A 27,068-nucleotide genomic window follows, 5' to 3' on the forward strand; every position below is an offset into this window, starting at 1 on the left:
CAAAACTCAGTTTTCCCCATTTCATAAAAGGAGCTGATAAGACCAGATGAATAGAGTGGTTGCACCTAAAGTGAAATCACGTATCAGAAACCTCCAATTGTGGAACCCTCTAGACAGAAGTCACTCAATAAATATCAAGCCCAACACCCTCCCTTCCCCTGGGTTCTAGCTTTAAATATAGGTGTAAATCAACCACACATCAGATAACAGAAAAATCTTTCGTTCATTAACTCAGCCATTCACCTCAGAATATTGTTGACCTTTCTTGAATCTCTCCAGTTAAGATTTTAAGATGACAGCTTCCTAAAATTCTTTTTTTTTACATTCTATATATGGATGGCAAAAGCCCCTTGAACATTTTTCTTTGTTTGTTTATACAAGTGCTATATCTTGAAAATAGTATCAATGATGATAGCTACTCTCTTTAGTTCTACAATTATCTATTAAGTGCCTCCTGTGCCAAAAACCACCCCCACGCCCAAGGAGCTCATAGTTTGAGTAAACAAACAGAAGCATAACTAGGACACTGTGTGATAATGGTGCCATAACAGAGGCATGTACCAAGTTCCATGGGAGCAATTAATTCTTTTCAAGGTGTTTGTGACTAGTTCACAGTGGAGGTGACATTTGAGTTCAGCCCCAAAGAATGAGTCACCTGCTCCAAGGCCTGAGGAACATCATCAGAGTCAAATTTCAAGGAGGGTATCTTGTTAAAACTATGACACAAGAATGCCACACCAGAGAAAATACTCTTCTTTTGCTTGGTCCTCATTATTAAAGACAAAAGAATCATGATGACTTTCAGGGTTAATCAGCTAAGTCATTTGATGGTGGTTTTACAAAGCGAATGTGTGGTATTTAACTATCCCAAAGCCACCATTCTGTAGCACTTAGGATTCTGAGCAACGTGAGTTTTTCCTTTGAGGGCTCATATATAATGAATGCATGTTACATTAAAGATTATTGAAGATTGTGAGCCTTCTTTTTAATGTGTTAAGATTGGTAGCTTTTAAAATATTGATGCATTTGTGCAAGTTACTTGACTTGAATTTTACAGTAAACTCAGAAAGGAAAATGTCAAAGTTGAACAAATTTTAAATGCACTCTTTTAAAAAATACATCTTAAAATGGGTAATATTTTGGGATGAATTAGTCCACACATCTCATCTTGGATCTCAAAGTATAAGTAGCTCAAGGGTACAAAATAATAGGATTGAAATAGCAATGAAGGCTTGCAGAAATGCTCCCAGACTTGTTTTTGTTCTATGTGTAACCCATGTTTTCCTACTTTTTGCCTCTAATTGTTCTTCCATGTGTCAGCATATGAACATTTCCTGTGTGCTGACAAATAAGTCTAGTAGCCAATCACATGGCCCCTGCTACTCTCTTCCTATTGCCTTCATCCTTTCACTGTTCACCATGTCCAACAAGCATTACCATCTCCTACTACAGCTGATGCCATGAAACTGATGTCAGGATGACAAGGCGATTTTAGTGTTACATGGAACAATTGGAAAGAATGTCTCTCTTCCTTTCTTGACTTACTCTCTCAGAGAGACAGGACTGAGGCAGACATCCATGGGCCCCAGAGATGGACACCATTATCAGTACAGTGGCCCTTTCAAGCTTTACTCACAACCTTCCCATACCTCTTTCCATAGGACTCAGACATCAGGCCCTGGGCAGGAGACAAGCTGACTGACAACCCAAATTTCTCTCCTCTGTAATGATTAAAGCTTTGTTTCTGGGTCTAGCTTATGCCTGGCAGCCTTACCTGTCAGAACTAGTCCTCTCCAAAGACACCCTGAGACTGTGTCATAGAGATGCCATTTCCTCAGATAAAGCCAAATTAGTCCTTCAGAGATCACTTAGTTTGGTATTATAGGATTCTTGAACTTATTCTTACTTGCTTTAGTTACTTGATAAGAGGAGGTTAAGCCCCATAACAAACCTTGGAGGAAGCTAATGTGCATTTTTATTTGGTAAAAGGTAAATAAAGAAAGGAAGGAAGGAAGGGCGAAGGGAGAGAAGGAGGGACGAACATAGGGAGGGAGGAAGGTCCTGTCAAAGCCGTACCTTTCCCGAAGTGAATGTTTGGTAGAAATGCTCCATCTCTGTAACCACAATACCTAAATCAGTCTCATTATTTCAAATATTTTGTACATTTTCCTTAGAAATAGTACCAGCTAGAATTGATATCACATTTTACAAAGCCTTTCCATATGCATTCCTTCATTCCTATAAAATAGAAAGTATTTTGATCTCCATTTTCCAGAAGAGAAAATTAAGCAGTCCCTCACCCCCAACCTCACCGCACTGCCCTCTTCACTACTAAACTTTACCAACTGTTCAAACTACACTGAAAACAGCATTTCCTCCAAGAAGACTCACCTCCATCTTCGGCATCTGTTCCAGTACAGCAGAGTACCAGCTGGCCTGAAGGAGCTTGGGATGGCCAGAGCCCATCAGACGCATCGCCTCAAGCCTAGAGTTGTCCCATTCATTCCCCCCAATGCTGTGTGAGTAATAATATTTTCCATGTATGCCAGGATGCGTAAAAGGCTAAGAAGCACTGCCATGGAGTCACGGCTAAGAGCATGGGTTTCAAAAGCACTTATTAGCTCAGTGACTTTGGGCAGTTATCTAACTCATCCAGTGTTAGTCTGCTCAACTGGAAAATGGAGATAGCAACAGTGAACACTGAGAGAGCACTTACTACCACGAGGTTATCTCATTTGCTTCTCACAATAGTGTTGAGTAGGTAAATCATACAAAGAGGAGGCTGGGGCGCAGGAAGGTGAAAATCACACCTAAGTAGCTTGAACTTAATGTGGACAGTATAAGAGCAGTGACTCAAACTCACGCCCGTATTTGTTTGTAATCACTACACTACCCTGGGATCATAACTGAACCTTCCCCACAGACTTGTTGTAAGGACTAAATTTGATCATCTGTATAAATGATGTTCTTGTTTTCTCAGAATCATAACTGAAGACCAAAACCACCAAGCACTCCTGCCACTGCTCTGCAGGCTGTAGTGAGAGGCATCTCTGAGAGGTAACTAGAGTTACCACCCACTATCATCCCACACACGCTACCTCACCACCCCAGTCAACATACAGGGACTTACAGAACTGCTTCCTGCCCATGTAAGCAAAGCGGATGAAAGACGCTAAGGGAGACAGGTGCTGTGCCCACACTGCTGAGGGAGGGGATATCAATTTCAAAGCCCTCTTTCCTAGAAAGATGGACCCTGCACTTGACATCCCAAGAATTGACTGGGCATACAGGGTAGTTGAAATCAGGAGCCATACTTTGCCATAATTGGAACTGCACGGTGGGCAAAGAGGCATTTGCATCAAAGTTTTACACAACTGGGATGGGGGATCAGCTGGAGACAATGGCTAAATCCATGGTGAAGCCCCCTCAGGCCCTCACCTATGAAATATGGAAACGGTGATGCATTTCCCATGGGACTGTCACAAAGACTACATGAGATAATGTGTGCAAGAGTCCCTCTGCAAAGTGTACCCACAATTAATGTTAGCTCCCTTGCCACGCTTTTGCTACTCAGTGTTTAAAGCCTGGATAAATACTTTGAGTGTGGGAAGAGAGGGGTAGCTTTTCATAATGTCAGATTCAATCTAAAAAGAAAAGTCTGTGTTTGCAAAGTTCTATCTCCTTGGATTACCAGGCAGATTCTGAAATTTATTAACCTTTTTAGTCATTTGTGAGCACCAGCAAGAGAACTTTTTTGAATAATCAAAAAACCCTCTCATTCTGGCAGCTAAATAAAAGGAGGCCAGGTGTTCGGGATTAAAAATGCATTACCCCCACCACTGACTTTCTGGTGATGGTGTCAAGAATTTTCTCTTTCATAATATGTACCATTTCTAAAGTAGAGAAAGAGGTGGGGAAAGTGAACAGAGATAAGAGGACTTTAGGAACCATAGGGGTGGACAGAAACCTGAAGGGTGAAAGTGGCAGACAGAGAGAGGAGAATTCTTTATATTTTAACCATTTATGGTCTTCTTCCCTCCCCTTAAAAATAAACCCTCTTCCTGCCCACAGTGAATTGAGTGGACAATATCTGGGGTTCCACAACACCATTTGTATATCTATTTGAAGGCATGGACATTGTGTATCTTTTGAACAAGATTGGGTAGGCCTTTTAGCACTAGATACACAGCCACCAGATTTCCTCTAGAAATGTTTCTAAGAAAAATGCCCCACATCCACAATATCATTTTTTAAAATTAGCCTTAGCCAGGCATGCCTGGCTGGCTCAGTTGGTGGAGCATGCAACGCTTGATCTCAGGGTTGTGGGTTCAAACTCCACATTGGGGGTAGAGATTACTTTAAAATAAAATCTTGAAAAAAAATTATCCTCAGCACAAGGCTAAGACTATTTTCTTGAAGTAAAATTAAGATTATTTCTGGTTGCTAATAATACTAACTGCACACATGTTGAGTGTGTATTCTCTGTGCCAAGCACCATGCTAAGTTTTGACATTCATGGTACCCTTTTGGCAGATGGGGAGATTTTGGCTCAGGAAGCTAGTGGACTGGATCTGGGCCACAGAGCTCATATGTGGTGGAATTAGTATTCAAACCCAGGTCTCATCCAAACCCTGACGTAGTCACCCTTAGGAACCTGTAGTGGCTGCTACTTGAGTACTCAATCTGAGCTCTGACACTGGGCGCCGCAAAGAACACAGGCTATGGGAAAGGCAAGAACTGAGATACAGTGCTGGTTGTTACAGAAAGGAGAGCTGTATTACAAGCCCTTCAGACTTTGTACACAACAGGCTCGTGGAGCACCATGGGGCCATTTTGAGGCCCAAGGATTACTTTGGAAAGCCTTCTGTAATTTCAGAGTTTAATGATATGAAATTAGACCTAGAATCCTCAAACAAACCCATTTCGAAACTACAATACCCCTGGCAATGAGCACTTCCATTAAATTTGAGACCATTACGTCTCCATCTCTGTATGAGGGAAATAGATGCTTTTACGTTAGAACAAATATAAAACATCATTTTCATCCAGTACAATTTCCTGAACTCCTTTTATCCAATTTCCCAATTTTTCAGATATTTGAAACTGAAATAAAGCTTTCCTCTTAGCCCATTTTCTTGTTCACTTTAACTCCGCAACAAAATTATTCTTAGGTTTTATCACTGCCCTATTTCTTAGATAGGATTTGGGTTTCATTATTTCAACTTGGGGTCAAAAATAGAAAAAAAAAAATGTTCCAGAAACAGAAGTTTGTTATTTTCTCTATAACATAATCATTGCATCTTTACACCATTGTGTTCAACCTTGTACATTATATGGGAGATCCTTAAACAATTACAAATCTGCTACAACAATAGTTTCTGGTACTCAGGTAATAAGAAACATCTTTTTTTTAAGATTTTATTTATTTATTCATGAGAGGTACAGAGAGAGTGAGAGGCAGAGGGAGAAGCAGGCTCCATGCAGGGAGCCCAATGCAGGACTCCATCCCGGAACTCCAGGATCACACCCTAAGCCAAAGGCAGACACTCAACCTCTGAGCCACCCAGGCGCCCAGAGAAACATCTTAAAGATGAGAAACACAAGGTATTTACAATAGATTGAGAAATGAAACAACCTAAATATAAGGGAAACATTCCCCAATCTTATGTGAATAAAGATTACATACATCACAATTAGGAAAAGTTTCATATTTTTTAAACATAATAAAATATTTTTAGTCTTTAGGCCAGTATTTTAAAAATCCTTGGTTAAATATATTTATTGTGCATATATGTACATTATATAAGACATTCTCTAAGATGCCATTAGGTTACTGGACAAATAATAAATGCATGTGTCACTAACTTCAAGAATCTTTCAATCTTAAAGGAGAGGTAAGAAATGTGCTTACAATCTATAATATAAAGACGAATGTGATAAGTGCTATAAAGTAAGATTCCTTTTTACTAGTGATATTCCATTGTATGGGTATGCCATAATTTGTTTACTCACTCACCATTTTGATGGACATTTATGTTGCTTTTAGTTTGGGGCTATTACAAATAAAGCTATTTTCAGTATCCATATACAAGTCTCCATATGAACATATGCCTTCATTTCTCTTGTGTTAGTATCTAGCCATGAAGTGACTGAGTCACACAGTAGGTTTATGTTGTGCTTTTTAAATAACTGTCAGGCTATTTGCCAAAATGGTTTATCACTTTGCATTCCCACCAGTATTGTATGAGAATTTCAGTTGTTCCACAACAGAACGTTTGGCATGGTCGCTGCTTTTTAATTTTGGACAGTTGAATAGGTATGTAGTGATATCTTATTATGGTTTTCATTTGCATTTCCCCAATGACTAATAAGTTTTCATGTTTTTATTTGCCACTTTTATAGCTTTTTTGATGAAGTGTCTGGTCAAATCTTTTGCCCATTTTTAAATTATTATTATTATTCTTGAGATTCCAGAGTTCTTTATACATTCTGCATATAAGCTCTTTATCAGGTTTATGACTTACAAATATTTTCCCCACTCTTGAAAAGGGCTTCAAAGAATAGAAGTTCTTTTTTTTTTAAGAGTAGAAGTTCTTAATTTTGATGAAGACTAATATGTCAAATTTTTTAATGGACTGTGCTTTTGACATTGCATTTTAAGAAATTTTTGCCTAACTCAAAGTCACAAAGATTTTCTGTGCTCTCTTCCTGTTTTATAGTTTTACATTTCAGTCTATGATCCATTGTGAGTTAATTTTTTTGTATGTGGTGCAAAATTCATATGGTATGAATTGAAGAGTTTTGGGAAGAAACTGGGTGTTTTTTTTCATATTATATATTTAATTGTTTTAACATCATTTGTTGAAAAAGTTATCATTTTTATCCAAATATCCTTGTCAAAAATCAATTGACCATGTACGTTAGGTCTATTTCTGGGTTCTATTCTGTTCCATTGATTTATTTGTTTACCTAGATGCCAATACCACATTGTCTTAATTACTAAAGTATTATAAAACCCTTGAAGTCAGGAAGTGTAAGTCCTCCAAATTTGTTCTCTTATTTCAAATTATGTAAACTATTCTGAATCCTTTGCATTTCCATATAAACTTTAGAATCAGCTTATTAGTCTCTACAAAACAAAACAAAACAAAAAAACAAAAAAACAAAAAAAACCACGCTGGGATTTTGATTGGGATTGCATTGAATCTATATATTAATTTAGAGACAATATGTCTCTCTATGTTGGTTTTCTTTCATTTCTCTCAGCAATGTTATATAGTTGTCCATGTACCTATCTTTCACATCTTTTTTCAAATAAATCCCCAAATATTTCATATTTTTTATTATTTCAAATCATTCTTGTTTCAGTGTCTGATTATTCATTGCTAGTACTATATATTGAAATCCAAAGGATTTTCGTATATGATCTAGTATCCTACAGTCTAGCTTAGGTCATTTATTAATTCTGGGAGTTCTTTTATAGATTACATAGGATTTTCTATGCAAATGATCATGTCATCTCTGAATAAAGAGAGTTTTACTCCTTTTTTTCCAATCCAGATAGCTTTCATCTTTTTAGTGCCTGATTGCAAAAAAACTGTGACTCCAAAATCCTACAGTCCTCCCAAAGAACACGAGGTACTAACTCATTGGTGCTAGCACTTTGTAAGAATTCTCAAGCGCAAGAGAAGATGGCTCTCATCAGCAATGACCAGCTGTAGATACCCCAAGTCACGTCAGTACTAGACTTAAGTTTGCTCTTCCATGACTTTGGCTTCCAGCATGTATATATTTACACTTATATATGCATTCAGCATCTTTTTAAAGCTTCCACACTAAGCTTAACTAGCCCATTCTAGAACTAGACCTCCCCAAATCCATTCTAAACTTTTGCATAAGGCTTTGGTCATGATTCTGGATTCTCCTTTCTATTATGATGAGTTACTCCTCAAAGTAACATCAAAGACAGTTGATGTCTTTGCCAAATGACCTAGGTTGAGTCCATTTTAATTCATCTGATACTTTTCTAATAATATTAAACCTCAAAAAGGAAAGTTTTATCCACTACTTCTCAGAAGGCTCCTTGCACCTTATGCAGATATACCCATCCTTTTTTTTTTTTTTTTTTTTTTTTTTTTGGTCAACGTAAAACAAAAGCTCTGTTACACACTTTTCTCTAAACAATGGTATCTGTTGGTCTTACATATATTTAAAAGAGACTATTCTAGAGATTGTTCTCAGGTAAAAGGATATCTGCCCCAAGGAAATTTTTAAATTCTAACACTAAAAAATAGAAGCTACTGCCAACTTTCAAATAACAATTTATTCTAATTTTTAAAACTATTACAACTTAAAAAAAAACTATTAGAGCTTAGTCTCAGTGGGCACCCCTCCAAAGAAATTTTTTTCAAAACTAAGAAGAATATTTTAGAAAGATGAATATAACAGTGATTTGAGAAGAAAATGACAATTGGAAAGAAAGGTGAGTCAGGAAGATCAGTTACCAGACTATTTTAATAGCCCAAGTCATATATAATAAGGATGTCACCCAGAACTAATAGTAATAATGGAAAGAAAACAGTGAATGTATGAGATCTTTTAATAGAGAGATTAAATAAGATTTAGAAAATGGACTATGGAGAAAAGGGAGAGAAAGAAATCAAAGATGGCTAACTAGTAGAGAAAATGGTAGACCACTTGCAGAAGAGAATGGTCAATACATAGGAAAATATGATAAGGGGCAAGTCTGAATGGAAAGGTGATCAGTTAGATGGTGGGCATGTTGAGTCTGGCTCCAATGTTGAGAGGCAGTAAGAATTGAAAGAGAGTAGGGATCAGAAAACCTGAGTTCTAGTTGTGGCATTGCCACTGACTCACTGGGAGACAGTGACAGACACTGTGGGAGCTGGCCCAACATTCATTTTCCACTGCACCTTCTTCCTTTTTAGTCTCAAAGAAACCAGATTTAGTTTGACCCAACTTGGTAGACCATGTGCTCCAGAGGAGGCTGGACTCAGCCTCAGGGGGTAAATTCTGATTGGTCTAAGTATCCCCAGGGCATGTCACAAGTCTGACCAATGAAGCATGAAGGAAAGTCATCTGTGTGCTTCAGGGTAGCAAACTCTCACTCTTAAGAAGAGCTATACCACAAGAGATGGTCTGTCCTTTCAGTGGACATTGTCAGATATGAGTGAGACACTAGGAACCACTTACAGCCATCTAACCACCAGGAACTGGCCTGTAAACAGACCAACATGCTGTAGATGGCAGAGCCAGGAGAGAGAGAAAATGGGCCCCGATGCTGTCTTTGAACAGCTTTGGAAGATTACACATTTACACCAATTTCATTGGGATTTTTTTTTTTTTTTGAAGCTAAAGCCATCCTTACTGACCCAGCAGCTGTGGCCCAAACCAGTTTACTCTGTACACTACCATTTCTTCCTATGTAAATTGACAGTGGTCTCTCCAAGAACTCTTGCATCTCTAACCACCTATGATTTTATTATTACAGGTAAAAATACAGGTCAAAAAGGAAGAATGAACATCTAGAGAAAGATCAAAAATACAGATATAGGAATCATCTATGGAATGTAAGACTTAGAGTCTTGGGGATAAATGAGATTGTCAAGTGAATCTTACTGATTGCTACACATGTTAACAATAACATCTCATTTTATCCACACAACATTCTGCAAGGTGGGCATCATTGCCATTTTCTGTGAACAAACCAAGACACAAATGTCAAGAAAAGTATGAACAATGTCCCAGACTCTACGAGATTGTCAGAATTTCAGCACATGTTTCAGACAGGTCAAGAAGAAGGAAGACTAAGAAAAGGTCAAACATCTTGATGACTGGGAGGTTCTTTATGCCTTCAAGACAACCATTGCCAGAAAGTCCTTAGGGATGAAAGCTAGGGTGAACGGAGGGAGTAAAAAGTGAGAGATGTTAAGGAAGTAAAGACCATTTTTATCAGAAGCTTAGCATTCAAAGAAAAGGGAAAGATGAAAAAGTACTGGAAGGGAAGAACAAGTTTGAGAGAAAAATTATTTTCGTTCTTGTTTGAAAGACCCAACCATACTGGTGAGCAGAGAGAAAGGGACCAGTGGAGGAGGAAAGCTGAAGGAACAGGAGAAAGAGGGCCTCTCTGATGGTATAAGTTCTGGAGGACCCAGCAGAGGATGTACTGTTTGCCTTCCCTCTGTTTTCTGCTCCTTGAGCTCCAGTTGACTTGAGGGCTCTGAGAGCCGATCGATGGCCAGACTGAGCTGATGTAATCACTGCTACGAGGTATTAATAATGAATGAACGTTATTTCTTTTATGTGTTATTTTAATAGCCCTTTATAAAAGGATCACTGGAAAAAGACCAACATATCTTTCCAAAGTTTATTTTTAAGATGCATAATTAATACAGAAAAGCATTACTATACAGTAAAAACCAACATTTATCTCATTCTCCTAATAGAATATGACCTACGGAGAAGGAAAAGATGAAAAATATTATTAAAAATAAAATAGTTTTATATACCAAGTCCCAAATTTCACTGGGAAATTTCCTCGACCTACATTACAGGGGGAAAATCCAAACTGAATAACAGAAGATACTATTTAGTAAGAACTTAGTATATGCCAGGCCCTGTGTTAAACAGATCTTACACATTATCCTATCTAATCCTTATAATACCCTATGAGATGGGTTATTAGCATTATTATATGCTGAAGAAACTTAAGCTTAAAGATATTATATCCCAGAGATCCACCTACAGTACTTATGAGTTTTCATAAGTGAAACTGTTATTCATATATACAGAGTGTTAATTATGTTCTAACAAGTGCTGGGTGCTTGCTAGTCTTGTGGCAACTGTGTGAGGTGTCTCTTTCTATTATCTTTATTACAGATGCAAATCTAAGGACCAGAAAATTAGCCACCAGATCCTAGAAGCCATCCTCAAATCAATATGGTCTGATTACCTACAAAGATTTTTAAAAATAAAGTCGAGGTAAGACTCTTTAATTTGAAAATGCTTTATAGGATCATGTAACATATCCAGCAAGTATAAGCCAAATCCTCAATTCCCTGGAAGGAATAAAGTATAGGGTAAATTTCTAAGGATGAAAATGTTGCCTCTAGCACATAAGCTTAGTAGTTAAAAATGTTTGAGTCAAAATTGAACGCCAGTTATGAGACACTAAACTGTGATGTGTTTAGTACTTTCCCCTTAATAAAATAGTCAGTAGTTGATGTTCCAAAGGAAAGAATGTATTTTGTTCTGTGGTGCAATTCGCTATTAGCTTCCAAATGCACATTGGCTTGGGCCTTTAAAGGGCCCTAGCTCATTAGTTTTCTCTGAATTTAAAAAGTAATAACTAACATAACCAGAGATACTGCAAAGCATCTTTTAGCACCAATGTCATTACTCCATTTAGTAAAAAGAAAAAACATTACATGAAAAACATTTGGAGCCATACTGCCTTGATTTAAATCTAAGCTCTGCTATTTACTTACTTACCTGTGTGACCTTTGATGATTTTCTTATCCTTTCTATGCCTTGTATCCTCAACTGCAAAATAGAGAATGAAGGATGAGGTGATGTGTGCAACCCTGGCGTGTGGTAGCTAAATGTTAGTTGTCATACACGCTTGGATGTTTATAACACCATTGGTGGCGCTCTCAGTTTATTCTTGCCCAACTGGACAAATACAAATTATAACTTTTTTTTTACAAAGCATGTTTTCAGTGTTATCCTGGGTTATTCTTGCAGGAAAAAAATCCTCTTTGAAAGTCTAATTCCGCCTCTTCTGTTGTTAGGACCAGCTACATCATTTATAGGACCCAGTGATAAAAAATGAAAATGTGGGTCTCCTTGTTCAAAAATTAAGAAATCCAAAATGGCAACAGTGTTAAGCCAAGTGTGGAAACTTTCTCAGCACAGGACTCTGTAACTGCATGGGTCACATGCCCATGAAGCCTGCCTTCCTTGGCACCACTTTCTTTGATGAAAAAATAAGATGCCAAGCTCTCCAGATTCACTCAGTTGTTCATTTATTTCTTAGAATATTTTTTTCTAACCCTACCTTTCCAAGAAGAGATTTAAGATAATTCTCTTTCTATAGATATAGTCTGAGAATGAAAATATTCTTCAGAAAACCAACTTCCCATTCCAGGGCAGATTTTTACTAGGTTGTTAAACACAACTAATCTCCTGGAGCATGGAAAAATCAATCTTGGAATTAATAAGGATTCGTTCTGTTCGGTGATAGGCTCAGAGACTTTTTCCTGGACTGAGAACTGCCCTACTCATCTCTACACAGGGGCAAAGCGTCAATGAAGCCTGAGGCACCGGGGCAATTCTTCACCTCTGACCCACAGCATGAGTCCTAAACTACCACCTAAAGGTTATTATTCCCATTGGGAGAGCCAACTCAAGTTTTTAATATGCTTTTCCCCTTGTGGTTTTTCTCAAGTTGATCCCTAGATATCATTCAATGGTATTCAAGACTGAAATTTATTAACAGTAGTTCTATATCAATATTAGGTTACCAGTGTTAATCCCTATTGAACATTAAGAGAAACACCAAGCCCCCTTCTTAATGAAGAGCCTTGATTTTATTAGGTTCAAATAGCAAAGAAGGATAAGACTACACATAAGTATAGTGTCTTTTATTTCAGAAACACCTAGTGCTTAGCCTGGATTTATCCCATATGTCCTTCCTATGGACTATATAGCAAGGAGAAACTCAATCTGTAAAAGACCCAGATGTTCACTCAATCTCCTCTGAAACTTCCTTGAACTGATAGCTAGTGAAGAGTTGCCATTTGTTTAATTCATTTGCTCCGTTATTTTAACTTAAACACCCTTCAAAATTCCCAGAAGTCTTGAATCTCCAGGAATTGTCTGCAAGTAAGGCAACCCTAGTTTTTGCAAGTATTGACAGATATTAATAACAAGAATATAGTAATACTTGCTTAAATTAGCTCATTTTCTAACGTTGCTATTTATCAGCATTTGAATTTGAGCTGTGGTTGGCTAGGCCAAAGTCAGGAAGCCAGACAGCCCTGTAATCAGATCATGGAATAGGGCCAGGTGTCAGTTATTGAAGCCAAAGAAATATACAATCTTGAGTCCAAAAGTAGACCCAAAACTATGAGGATAAGCAGATTAGAAGAACCAAGCAAGCAGTCCATGTGTAAATGGTGCCACATTGTACAGTGTAGAACCTTTACAACCTGATCAACCATGACTCGAGAAGGCATTAGAGGGAAATTAGTACTCAGGACAAATAGCAATCTCTACAAGGATGGTGGTATCTGTAGGACATGTTGGTTATTGCAAAACAAGGTCAAAACTTAAGTACTCAGGAACTGGATCACAAAGATTAGAGCAGATTACAAGGGAGTTAAAGCTACCTCAAAAAGCTACTGACCCAGAACTTCTTATAGTGACCTGCTTAGGAATAAGATTAGGCCCACGAACTGGGCTTGAATGAATTTATAGATAAAGAGATTAGTGACAGTGGTGTCAGCTCACATCAGCTCAAGAGAGCCAATTGTTAACATACAAGGAATTTTGGGCAGCCCGGGTGGCTCAGCAGTTCAGCGCCACCTTCAGCCCAGGGCTGATCCTAGAGACCCAGGATAGAGTCCCACGAGTCCCATGTCGGGCTCCCTGCAGGGAGCCTGCTTCTCCCTCTGCCTGTGTCTCTGCCTCTTTCTCTCTCTGTGTCTTTCATGAATAAGTAAATAAAATGTGTGTGTGTGTGTGTGTGTGTGTGTATGGAATTTTGTAAGCCAGATGTTAAACACAACCATTATTAAAAATTAAATTATATAAACATATAACTAAAGACATATTAAACACAAAGGTAATAAACACTCAAAGCTCATCCCTTCCTAATTACTTCACCATGTTTTACTATTAGCTGTGGTTTTGAAGTTCTTTATGTCTGCTGTAACTGTGTGGTGGAAATATTTTAAACTGGCATGATACTTAGTGAATCTCTTCCCACTTTCATGTTCAGTAAATGTCACATTGGTGGCTTGAGATTGGCCATTACAGGAGCATGTACACCATGGAAATCGAAAAGCACAACAGATCAGGGCTTTCTGTGGGGACCTGGAAGAAGGAGGTAACTGTTAAACTTGTACTGGCAAGTCACTGGTTAGTGTCTCCAGTACAGAGTTACAACACTGAAAAGTGTCATACCAATGGAGGTATACCCAACCCAAAATATAACAGTCTTCATGATGTGATCCCAATTTACCTGTCTAGATTTAACCCATACCCCCTATTCTCTGCCCCCCTCAAGAATCTCCCCGATAATATACCATGTTTTCTCACACCTCCGTTTATTCAACATGACATTTACCAAGCTCCTACTTAATACTTGGCACTGTGCTCTGGATTGAGGAATCAGAGATGTAAGAAATCCTTCCTCCCCCAAGTAGTTCATAGAAAGAAAGGGAAACAACAAAGAATGCTTCACATAGGGCATAAGTGCTGTGACAGAGGCAGATGTGTGCATGTGCTTTGTGGAAAGGTGACCTTGAGGAAGTTACTTAGCCTCTCTGAACCTCAGTTTTCTCATCTACAAAATGAGATCCCTCCCTCACAGAGTTATTTTGAGGATTGAATGAAATAAGGAATGCAAGGCATTTAGCCCGATTTTTTGCAACATTCGTCTTTATATTAAGCACCCAAGTGAAAAAGGGAATAAGGAATATTATTGATAGAGAAAATGGTGCATGCAAATCCTAGATGCATAAAAGATTATAATGCGTTTCTCCAACTGCATTTTTAAAAATATGACTGTAGCCCAAAATAATAGGGAAGTGGGAATTTACCCTCTTGCCAAAAAAATAGCCACTTCTTTTTTTTTTTTAAGATTTTATTTATTTATTCATGAGAGAAACAGAGAGAGAGGCAGAGACATAGGCAGAGGGAGAAACAGGCTCCATGCAGGGAACCCAATGTGGGCCTCGATCCCAGGACCCCAGGATCACGACCTGAGCCAAAGGGAGACAGATGCTCAACCACTGAGCCACCCAGGTGCCCTCAAATAGCCACTTCTTTAACTTTCTGTAACTATCACTCCCAGTTGTCAGACCCGAGATCCATCTTGCACTCCTTCTTCCACCCACTCCTACATCCACTCAATCACTAAGTCCTGCAGAGGAGTGCCTCTCAACCAACTGTAATGAGGTCCACTTTGTATTGCTTGCCCATATGGTCCAATACTTGGATAAAATACAGTAAAAATTAATTACTGGGTAAATGAAATAAAAAGCAAAGATCTACAAAATATAATCCAAGTTTTTCATTATTAGATTTAACAGGTAACTGTTAAATCCTTTAACTTGCCACAAAAGTTTCTAAATTCTTTCTGTCGATTTCTGTATTTATCTCATAGCAGACTAGTAACCATCAGTTCACAGACAGTCACCGGTTCAAGAACCCTACTTGGAAAAGTGTTGCTACAGAACACAATACATCCTTAGCATTTCTAAGCTTTCCTTCCTTAGTTCAGCCTTAAGGCCTTCATCATCTCTCTTCCAAATAACAACCTCAAAATGGCCTCACAACCTCCCTTATCTTGCATCCCTCCAATCCATTCTCCACATTATAGCCAACCAGATCTTTGTAAATCCCAAACCTAATTACATTCTCTTCCATCGAAACTCTGTCAGTTATTTCCCATTGCCTTCAGGACAGAGCCTAGAACTCCTCCATCTGACCTCTGCCTCCTTTTCCAGTCTTTTCTCACTAAACATCATCCTCCACTGCCCCACCACGCACGTGTGCACACACACAGTCTTACACTCTGTGCTACGGGTATACCAAACGACATGCAGGTGCACAAGCACGGCTAGCTGTGTCACACCTCCATGCCTTTACTCACATTAATGCCTCTACCTGAAACACCTTTCTCCATCTTCACAAAAGAAGAAGGAGAAGAACAAAAAAATCTACTTACCTTCAAGATTCAGTTCAAGGGTCATATCTTCTATGAAACTTTTTCTGATTCCATCTCCCTACTCAACCCCTGCCTCAGGGACCTAACACTCATTCCTTTGTGCATTCACTGCCTCCTTAACACATTGATAACTATAGCACGTATCACACGTATTTATGTCTATTTACCTCCCTAGACTATGAGTTGCTCTTGCACGGACACCATGTCTAGACTTCTTTGATTATTTCCCTAGCACTTAGACTACACAGTTTTCAACATCTTCTTGGCCCTTGTGAGTAGAAGGTTGGATGGACTAGGATGGAATAGATGGACAGATAGGTGGGCGGATGGACAGACAAATAAATGATAGGAAAAAAAATAAAGTTGAAAAGGCATAAGAACCAAGTCAAGAAGTGCCTTGTATATCCTGTTACAGACTTGAGATTTTTATCCTAAAGGCAATTGAAGGCCATGAAGAATTATAAATGGAAGTATGACAAAATCTCTATTGAGTGTTTGTAATATGGGGATACAGAGGAGCCTAGAGAGACCAGTTTAGAATCTATTGCTGCAATTCAGGCAAGAATATGGAGAGGAGATGGAGAGAAGATTGGTTCGAAAGATATTTAGGAGGCTAGACTCTGAGAACTTTATTGATCAATAGGAATGCGGAGGATGATTTCCAGATTTCTGTGTTGAATCATTGCAGCCAGTCACTGATCAGAGGATAAGAATAAGGAACAGGTTATTTGAGAACAAATAACACATGAGATCCTTCCTTTGTGCTCAGTGGCAATTTCAAAGCTGTTCACTTTTTTCAAGCTTCACCAAAGATGCCCAGCAGAGAATCTTACTTGCTTCTCTTTCAGGAAAAATTATAGTCATTAGACAAGAATCTCTCTACTTCCTTAATGTCCTTCAAGCCTTGGTAGAGGAGGTGCCTCCTTGGATCTCACCCAACGCTGTGCCTCATGACCTCAGCCCTAGTGAAGCCTCTTCTCATATCTTTAACCTGTCCCTCTCCACTCTTCTCCACAGCACACAGCTGTCTCCCATATTAAAAAGAACCTCCTTCCACATGTTGCTTATTCCTTGCTTTTCTTTAACAACCAACTTTCTGTCAGATAAAAACCATTGCTAACTTCAAGTAATATTTGCAGTACATTTTTGTTGTAAAAAAGCTCAAAAACACTTAGAGGTATGAAGGAGAAGTTACATGTGATTCCACTATCCAGAAATAGTTCTTGCTAATAGGCTGGTATATTTCTTTCTAGTAATTTTTCTATGCAGATATACATGTATGTATAAATGACTATTTTATACTTTTCACTTCAAATTATAAGTGTTTTGGTATGTCATTAAAAAATTTTTCACTGGCATTTTATTTTTAATGTTTTTATTTATTTATTCATGAGAGTCACAGAGAGAGAGGCAGAGATGCAGGCAGAGGGAGAAGCAGGCTCCATGCAGGGAGCCTGACGTGGGTCTCGATCCTGGGTCTCCAGGGTCACGCCCTGGGCTGGAGGCAGACGCCCAACCGCTGAGCCACCCAGGGATCCCCTTCACTGGCATTTTAAAAGATGTGTTAATAATCTATTGTCTGGCCATCCAAAATTTATTTGATTAACTCTTACTATTGAATTTTTAAATTTTTCTACTATTTTATCAAGGTAAATAACAATGTGTACTATAAACCTTTACTCACTGGGTCCCCTGAGTGTCTGCCTTTGGCTCAGGTCATGACCCCAGGGTCCTAGGATTGAGTCCAGCATCAGGCTCACCTGCAGGAAGCCTGCTTTTCCCTCTGCCTATGTCTCTGCCTCTCTCTGTGTCTTTCATGAATAAATAAAATATTTTAAAATAAAAAATAAACAAATAGATAAATAAAATAAAATTAATTAATTAATTAAAATAAACCTTTACTCACATTTCACATTGTTTTCTTAGAATAAATTTCTCAAAGTGGGATTCTTATGCCATAGAGTAGGAACATCTTTAAAGTTTTTGATGCATATTCCCAAATGCTTTCCAGAAAGGTTGTACCAAATTACATTCCTATTCACTCTGCCTTTCCAGGTTTATCACCATTTTTTTAAATTTTATTTATTTATTCATAAGAGACAGAGAGAGAGAGAGAGAGAGAGGCAGAGACACAGGCAGAGGGAGAAGCAGGCTCCATGCAGGGAGCCTGACGTGGGACTCAATCCCAGGACTGAGCCACCCGGGCTGCCCCTTTATCACCATTTTTTAAAGTAGAAAACCAATTTTTTCATCTAGTTATCAAAAATGGTATTTGACTGTTTTGTTCTGCATTTCTTCAATTAAAAAAGAAGTTGGAAAAAAAAAAGAAGTTGGCTATTGAACCATACGCTTAAAAATGGTTAAGGTGGTAAATTTTAAGTGTACTTTACCACAATAAAAATTTTTTGAAAAAAAAAGTGAAGTTGGGCATTTTTAATATTTATTCATCTGTTTATTTTTGATGAAATATTTATTTGTGTCCTTTATCCATTTAACTACTGTGCTCTTAATATTTTTTCTTATTGATTTTTATGAGTTCTTTATATATTATAGGCATTAAATCTCTTGCTGTCAAATTTATGGAAAATATTTTCCCCTATTTTGACATTTAAGTTTATTTATGAGCTTCGACATTTATGGAAGGCGGGTAGTATAGAGACATTTTAAATTTTTATATATTCAAATCTTTCAATAATTTCCTTTAGGATTTCTTTTATTGCTACTATGTTCAAAAATTCCTTTTCTAGCCAGTCATCAGGGAATTGTTCATCTACATGATTCTATTATAGGTATTGTTCTTTAGTCTGAGCAGTAAAATAAGATGAAAACACTCATTCTCCATCTCAGTGGGGGAGCAGACATGTACACGTATAAATACAAATGCATAAGAGACTGCTATAGAAGGACCGTTCACCCTACTTGTGAGAAGTTCATGACTGGGTCATGGGGCCAAATTTGCCTACAGCAGCTCATCTTCTGCTTTTATCATCATTTATTAATTTGGGACCATTTAACACATTCACAAAACTATATATACTGTTTCTAGAAATATATGAAATGGGAGGGCACCTGGCTGGCTCAGTTGGTTAAGCATCTGCCTTCAGCACAGGTCATGATATCAAGGTCCTGGGATGGAACCCTGTCTCAACAGGCTCCCTGTTCCACAGGGAGTCTGCTTCTCCCTCTCCCTCTGCCCCGCCCCCCGCCCCACTGCTCATGCTTGTGCACATGCGCTCTCTTGCTCTCTTTCTCTCTGTCTCAAATAAATAAATAAAATCTTTTAAAAAAAAAAGAAATATATGAAATGGGAATATGATAACTCATTCCAGCTAATCAGCCCTTTCTTCCTGACTCTGGAGGTTTTAAAAACAATGACTCATGAAGTATTTGCCAGGCAACCATCCATCCAGTCTTCCCACAAGTCTGAGTTTGTCAGCCTGCCTCAATTTTATCTAAGAAATTAAATCTCAATTTTAGTTTTATTAGCACATTTACTGCTTTGCTGTTTTTCAGAAAACACTTTAAAGGGAAACATGTAAATTATAATGAAGATAAAGAAGAAATGAAAAGCCTTAGGTACAATGGCAGTGGCTGTTAATAAATAAACATTAACAAAGGTTTCCAGAAATTAATCAGCACAGATGGGCATGGCAACCACTTGTGAAGGAAGCCTTCATAGAAATGCTTTGCTGCAAGGGTTCTGGGAAATGCTGAGTGTCATACACTGGTAAGAGGAGCATAAAATTGATAACTTTCCATAGGATAATTCTCAATGTGAGTTAAGAGGCTTAAAGGTGTTTATACTTTGTGATATAATAATTCCATTTCTTGAAATCTTTTTTTTTTAAGATTTTATTTATTTATTCATGATAGTCACACAGAGAGAGACAGAGAGGCAGAGACACAGGCAGAGGGAGAAGCAGGCTCCATGCAAGGAGCCCGATGTGGGATTCGATCCCGGGTCTCCAGGATCGCGCCCCAGGCCAAAGGCAGGCGCCAAACCGCTTCGCCACCCAGGGATCCCCCATTTCTTGAAATCTATTTCAAATAAATCATCAGAAATTTATGTGTACTGATAATCATTGCAGTGATATTATGCCAAATATTCTAAACAGCCTTAAAAATAAGGAAATAATTAGATAAATTATTGGTAGAGCCATACTATAGGATATACTATGTAATTATTCAAAACTGTGTTTTCAAAAAATTCTTCTGGATAATGGCAAAAGAATATGCTTTCTAAACAGTGTAAGATGAAAAACATTAGGTTACAAAAGATATGTACAGTTAATTCCAACTTAGGTTTATGTTGCATAAAAGAGATTGAAGAAAATTCACCCAGATGGTTTTCTGTGGCTAGTGAGATTACCAATGCTCTTCACATTGTGGATTTTCCAAACTTTCTACAATAAACTAAGTTCTATGAGGAGGGAAAAAAGCTATTTTTGTAAATGTTTGCTCTGTGCAGTATCAGGCCAGTCCTTGTGATTGGCTATGAGTAAGCCTATTTTCACCCAGACCCATTCCATAAAACTGGGTGATGTTTAAAGGTATGGGGCTTACTGAATCCTTCCATTAAAGAGAATAAAAAAGACATGCTTCACCCTTTACTTAAAATATGAATCAAAGAGTATTCCGAATTTATTTATGTTCCCATCCCAGCCTGACCACTTTCTCCATGAAGATCCATTGCTTCTTAGGCAAAACAATGAAGAAATAAAAACACGTTGAGTGCCTACCATATGCCAGGTAATTTCACATACGTTGTCTTATTTGACCCTCACAGAACCCTGTGACATTGAGTTTGAATGTATTTAAGCAACTTATCCAAAGTTATAGACATATTAATAATTAGAGCTGAGATTTGTAGTCCAGTCTACAGACTCCAAGTCAAGACTTCATCACAACAGCCTTCTGTATGTACATCTGCACATCTGAGAGATACGGATAGTCCAAAAGTGTCCATGTTATTTTATTACTTGTCAGCTTAGAGAAATAAGATATTCATATTGTGCACTCATGTTAGGTATATGATAATAGATATATATTTTTTTGCTACTTGTCATTTATTTAAGCTCTGCTATCCATTATCATCATTTCAAACTTTCATACAGAACAAATACAGTTCTTCTCACACAACAAGCCTTCTGTAACATTTTGAAAGGATTCGTTTAAAAAAATTTGGGTCACAGATTGTGCATTTAAATTTATCTTTCCAGATTCACTTCTTTAAATCATTTCCCAAGTCACTAGAGATATGTGTTTACCTTTACTGGCAATCCTCTTATACTCACCAAACCACCTGTGGCCCTCAAACTTCCCACCATGTCAAAGAAATCGATCTCATTCATCTCCATTAATGCTGGACTAAATCCAACGTCAAATTTTGGTTCAACATTCTCCAACTGAAGACAGTTTTCTAAGACTGACCCAGTTCTGCTTTGATCATTCACTCCATATTCTTCTACTAGTGATATGTTTAATATGCTCTAAATAATTTCACACTTCATATATCCTCTCGTGTTTGTTCTCATTCACTTTGCTTCTACCTATTTACATCTAAGCCTCCCAGGAACCATGACTGTACCTTTTTTTCTCTCTTATTTCACCCCAGATGATTTGTTAAATGTTATGTACATTTTTATTCATTACGTATGTAATGGATATCCAATAAATGCTTGTTAATTAACTGTCCTCAGCTTACTTATATTCACCTACAAAAACAGACTCAAACAAACAAAAAATGAATCAAATGGAAAAGGAAGAGGAGAGGAACCCCACTTTGAATTAGCATAGAAGCCTTTACTTTCATGAGTTAACTTGTATATCAGAAAGTACATTCAGGAGAGATGCTGGGTGGCTCTATTGGTTGAGCGTCTGACTTTTGATTTTGGCTCAGGTCATGATCTCAGGGTCCTAGGATCAAGACCCGAGTCAGGCTCAGCTGAGGGGGAAGCCTGCTTAAGATTCTCTCTCACTCGGCCTCTCCCCTCAGCAGGCCCCCTGCTCACTTGCTCTCTCTCTCTCAAATAAATAATCTTTTTTTATGAACATGGAGAATATATGAAAAAAATCAGTTTGCTCATTTAATATTTCAATATATGAAAATTGCTTATCCAAATTTTCCTTAAATCTATAAGTTAAACATAATTGAAAAGACAAATTATGTAATGTTCTTGTTTTTTAAAAAAGTCTTGGCTAAGGAAACCAGCCATCTGAGTACTTTTTTAACCAGAATTTTCCTTTAATCACAGAAACATGAATATAATCAGGAAACTGAACTAATCTAAACCCTAAATAAAAAACCCAAAAAGAAAAAAAAAAAGAACTATATTAATCTGCAGAAACACAAAGGGAACCAAGCACAAGTATGGTAATAACTTTTTACAGAACCAAAATCTCTCAGAAAATTATTTGCTTATGTCTGAGGTTTTTTTTTTTTCAGATAAATCATAATTTTTCAATACTTTTAGAAAAATACTATCCAGCAAGGTAGTATGTCCTTAAGAAGAACAAGTTGGATATTAAATAAAATGGTCATTCCATTCTTCTCTCCAGAAACACTTGGCCAACCCAGTCTGGACAACAAGCTGAAAACCAGGGTTCTGAAAACTGGGCTTTAGAGGAAACTCTAGAGAAGCTGGGAAACATGGGGAGAAAACCAACATAGGCTGCGAGTCCCTGGCCCTGATCTGAGGTGATGAAGAATCGAAACACCAGCAGAGGAAAGGAGTGAGAAGGCTGGTATCTACTTTTCTTTGTTTTTTTCCTTTTTAAACTCTCACTCCTTTGGGGCACCTGGGTGGCTCAGTTGGTTGAGTGTCAGACTCTTGATTTCAGCTCAGGTCATGGTCTCAGAGATGTGAGGTTGAACACTGCGTCAGGCTCCATACTCAGTGGGGATGCTGCTTAAGACTCTCTCCCTCTCCTTTTGCCTCTCTCTCTCTAAAATAAAAAATAAATCTTTAAAATAAAATAAACTCTCTCTCCCTCTCTCATGATCTTTTCTCCCTTTCTTTCGTCTCTCTTTTGTGCAAATCATCTCTTTTTCCTCTACTTCTTTTGCTACTTATTTCCATATATTTGCTTCCTATATTTTCTGTTATTATCTCTGTCTTTTCTCATCCATATTTTCCCTTTTCCTTTCCCTTCTCTTGTGCTACTACTTTTTCCTTTCTATGGATCCTATTATTTTGTTTTCCAATCTCTCCCTCCCTCCATTTTTTTCTTTTCAATGATCTGATCTCATTTCTCACCAAAATGTTTATAGTCTTATGAAACAGACTAAGTAATATTTACTTATTTGCTTTATTAAATGTGACAATATACATTATTCATAATATTTAGGGGGAAATGTTATTTATATGCTTATCAACCCTTTTTGTTAAATGCTATTTCCATTTTTCTGTCACCACTCCATAATTTGCAAAATAGGTTTTAGTGAATGTGGGTAATCAATTGCAAATTCATAACAGTGGTAGATTTTAAGATAACCTTGCTATTTCTCATGGTGATAGTTGCATCGAAGATGATCCCCCAATGGTTCTTATCTCCTGGTATTTATGCCCTCACATAGTTGCTTCCCACATTGTCTAAGTGTTGTTTTGTGTGACCAGTACAACATGATGGAGGTGACAGTGTGACTTCTGAGGTAAGATCATAAAGAACAACTTCCACATTGCTTACTTGAATCATTTGCTCTGGGAAAAGTCAACCATCATGTTGTGGAGACACTTGAGCAGCCCTATGGAGAAGTACACATAATAAGGAAACAAGGTCTCCTGTAAACAAGCAGCACATATATCCCAGACAGGTGAGCATGCCATCTTGGAAGCAGACTCTAGCCCCAGTCAAGCCTCCAGATCACCACAACCCTGGTCAACATCTTGACTGCAACTTCATGAAAGACTTCCCAGCAGAACATTAGCTGGTCCCTAATGCCTCACAGAAACTGTGAAAGATAAATATTTATTATTGTTTTAAGCCACTAAACTTTCTGATAATTTGTCATGGAAAAATAGATAATCAAAATGCTATTTTGGAAACAAAACCAAAACAGTTTATGCATACATAAACACCTTTACTCTGCCAGTAGTAAATATGTACACACCAACTCTAGAAAGGAAATTTTGGAAAATCTTCTGGAACTTTCTTTTCTGCACTCAGCTTAATTCAGCAGTGCTTCTGTTATTGTTCTCATATGAGGATGGAGAAAATAATATACAAAGAATAAAATTAATATTTTGCGTTTAACAAGTCTAATTACATTATTAAACAAGACTCCTACAACAACACATCAAAAAGAAGCTCCTCAAAAAAAAAAATCAAAGCAATAAGGTATAAAGGAGAAACAGTTTCTACTTTCTCAAAACAGTGTGTTTATATCCTGAAATATATCTTCTTTTAATTATCCAGAACATGGAAATAAAAAACATTTTTTATTTGTTCTCATTTTGAAGACATTTATACATCCCCTCATCATAATTATATTTTCAAATAAATTTGAAATCAAAAGTGATACTTAATCTTGCTAAATCTTGTAAATAGGAATTGCTATCTAGCTTCTACCACTGCATTTTTTTCTTATATTTCAAAAAAGTAAAGTCACCTTTCTAATGACCCAAGAATGTAATCTTACAATGCTATTAACCCAAAGCTAAAATTGAACATCAAAACATTCCTCCATATGAAAACTGAACTGTACTATCATTTAATTAAATCTTTAGATTCACCTTTAGTGCATCACTTCCCAACTGCACTGGGAAGTTACTGCCAAATTGTTCCTATAATTCTGCATTTCTTTCATGCAGAGTATCCTGATGAGTATAATATGATCATCATTTACATGATCCAAGATTAGTATGATAATAAAAAGGAATTGGATCAAAACACCAGCTAAAGAATCCTTCATTATATATTTCCTTTATAATGATAACCATGCTTTAATTGTAGTGGCCTATGAGAATTTTGATACTGTGTAGATTAAAGGCGAGTGAAATTCATTACATGATTCCACAGATGTTTACTGAGCTCTGATTGGGTGCTTGGCATCATCCTAGAGCTTGAGAAGCAATGAACAAGGAACATCAGTTCCTTGCTTTCATGGTCTTCATATTTCAATGGTTGGCAGACAGACCAAAAACAGATTTAAAAGAAGAAGAAGAAGAAAGAAGAAGAATGGATTGTTTCAGATGATAATAAGCATTGTGAAGAAAATCCCCTGATGTTCAGGGGAAAACTTTGTAACGAGTAGTCAGAAAAGGCGTCTCTCAGGAGGTGATGCAATCTGAAACTCCGGATCAGACCATTCAGTTGGAGGAAGTATCTGATGACATTGAATCACTTTTATGATTCACTAATTTTTATACCCCTAAAATTCTTTTTTTTTTTTTAATTTTTTTTATTTATTTATGATAGTCACACATAGAGAGAGAGAGAGAGGCAGAGACACAGGCAGAGAGAGAAGCAGGCTCCATGCACCGGGAGCCCGACGTGGGATTCGATCCCGGGTCTCCAGGATCGCGCCCTGGGCCAAAGGCAGGCGCCAAACCACTGCGCCACCCAGGGATCCCTACCCCTAAAATTCTAAGACACACTGTGAAACATTGTCAAATATATTTTTGTTTCTTGGTTTACCTAGTGGTGCTCAAGCTTTGATCCTAGCACAGATATGATGATCATGTACAAAGGGTCAAATATATTGACCCATCTTCCCCTAAACCTTAGCAAGCTTGACTAATGAAGAATCCTTTAGGAATATTAGGTATCCAATTTATCTGGTATCCAATTTATCCCTCATTCTCAAGGATTCTGAATCAATGTTGGAAAAATTGGTAGTGTTGGATGTTTATAAGTTGTAAGACTAGGATCTTAAAGCTCTTTGTTATTTTATGAAAGAATCATTATTTTCCATCAGCCAGCCTCTTAAATTAACATCATTTTGAGCTCTAGCCAGTTCAAAGACTGCAGAATCAACTGTCATGCCAAGTGTTTATAGAATCATGTTTCCAAGCACCTGTCTATGAGGTAGCTTAAGACAAATGGTAGCTCCCACCAATGAAGACACTATCGCAAAGTAGTGGTTTCCCGTAAAGTCGCCGGTTGACCAACATGCCAGAAAAGGCTCTCTTACCCCTCTTAACCCCTCAAAGAGTTCAGTAAACCCATCTAGATCTGTGTCTCCGAGAGGCCTCCCCACAATCTTTCTAAAATTCTTAAATTATAATTCTCAGTTTTTCTCTGCTTGGGTCCACATAGGTAACTCTGTCCTACTCAGTTGATCTGGACACAAGACCAGCCCTGACGCAAGTTTTTTTAAAAAACAAAAAACCAACTTCCACCAAATAGGAAACCAGTTCCTTCATTTCAGCTAAGATTTGCGCGGGAGGGAGGAGAGGAAGTCTCAGGCCCCCTTGTCTCTCCTTTCACTGAGCTGGGAAGTCCCTGCCAAATTGGTCCCTTTGTCTCAGGAACATTCCGCCCACACCGTAGGCCCTCTGGGGCTCTCTTCTCTCCCCTCTCTTATCAGGGTATTTTTCAAAGTAAGTACATCCCCCTTTCTGAGAGAAATTTTGGTGCAAACTGCTAATAGGATAAACATTCCTCTGCCTCATGCCACTTGATGCACCTGTTGTCATATTGGGGCCACTTAGTGTTGGAAGAAACTTCAGGAGGTTTCGTGTATTTGAGAGCTTGCTGAGCCTAACTTTTACCAAATATAAAGTATTTTAAAGACAAAGTGGTGCCACAGGGAGGGGTGCTTAGAGGGGAGGAACTAACAAGTGGTTTTCCACATTTGCTCAAAGGGGAGGCTGTTGATCTGTGAGGTTTGTCACTGCTGCTTCCAAAGACAATCACACACATGCATACGAACATAAAAGAGCAGGCCTTTTCACTTTCTACAGGATCATATTTTGCTGCAAACTGTGACCCCGCGTAATGAGCTTTTGACACATTTCTTTTAAGTTGCTTGGTATAATCGTAGGGTTTTGCTGTTTTCAGATCTTCCTCGCTTAATTGAGGGATTGCCACACACAGATGACATCAGGAATTCCTGAGTTTCTTAGAAACAGCCTCTATCTACTTAGATTGTGAG

The 27,068-nt window shown here is 37.8% G+C and overlaps 2 long non-coding RNA genes across 2 annotated transcripts in view; one reads left to right on the top strand and one right to left on the bottom strand.

Annotated features, from left to right (window-relative positions):
* The window catches only part of LOC112677886 (uncharacterized), a 142,879-nt gene extending 140,152 nt beyond the window's left edge, over positions 1-2,727 (bottom strand). Inside the window, exon 1 of the long non-coding RNA XR_003147252.3 lies at positions 2,392-2,727. This is a non-coding gene — a long non-coding RNA (uncharacterized LOC112677886). The remainder of the gene's footprint in view (positions 1-2,391) is intronic.
* Positions 1,090-27,068, top strand: LOC112677885 (uncharacterized). The gene is made up of 8 exons (XR_007413367.1): positions 1,090-2,519; positions 2,981-3,057; positions 9,512-9,590; positions 10,900-11,001; positions 12,263-12,397; positions 19,487-19,700; positions 20,636-20,722; positions 22,532-27,068. It is a non-coding gene; the product is annotated as an uncharacterized LOC112677885 (long non-coding RNA).

Source organism: Canis lupus, chromosome 10 (assembly GCF_003254725.2).
Source record: "Canis lupus dingo isolate Sandy chromosome 10, ASM325472v2, whole genome shotgun sequence".
NCBI classification, from domain to species: Eukaryota; Metazoa; Chordata; class Mammalia; order Carnivora; family Canidae; genus Canis; species Canis lupus.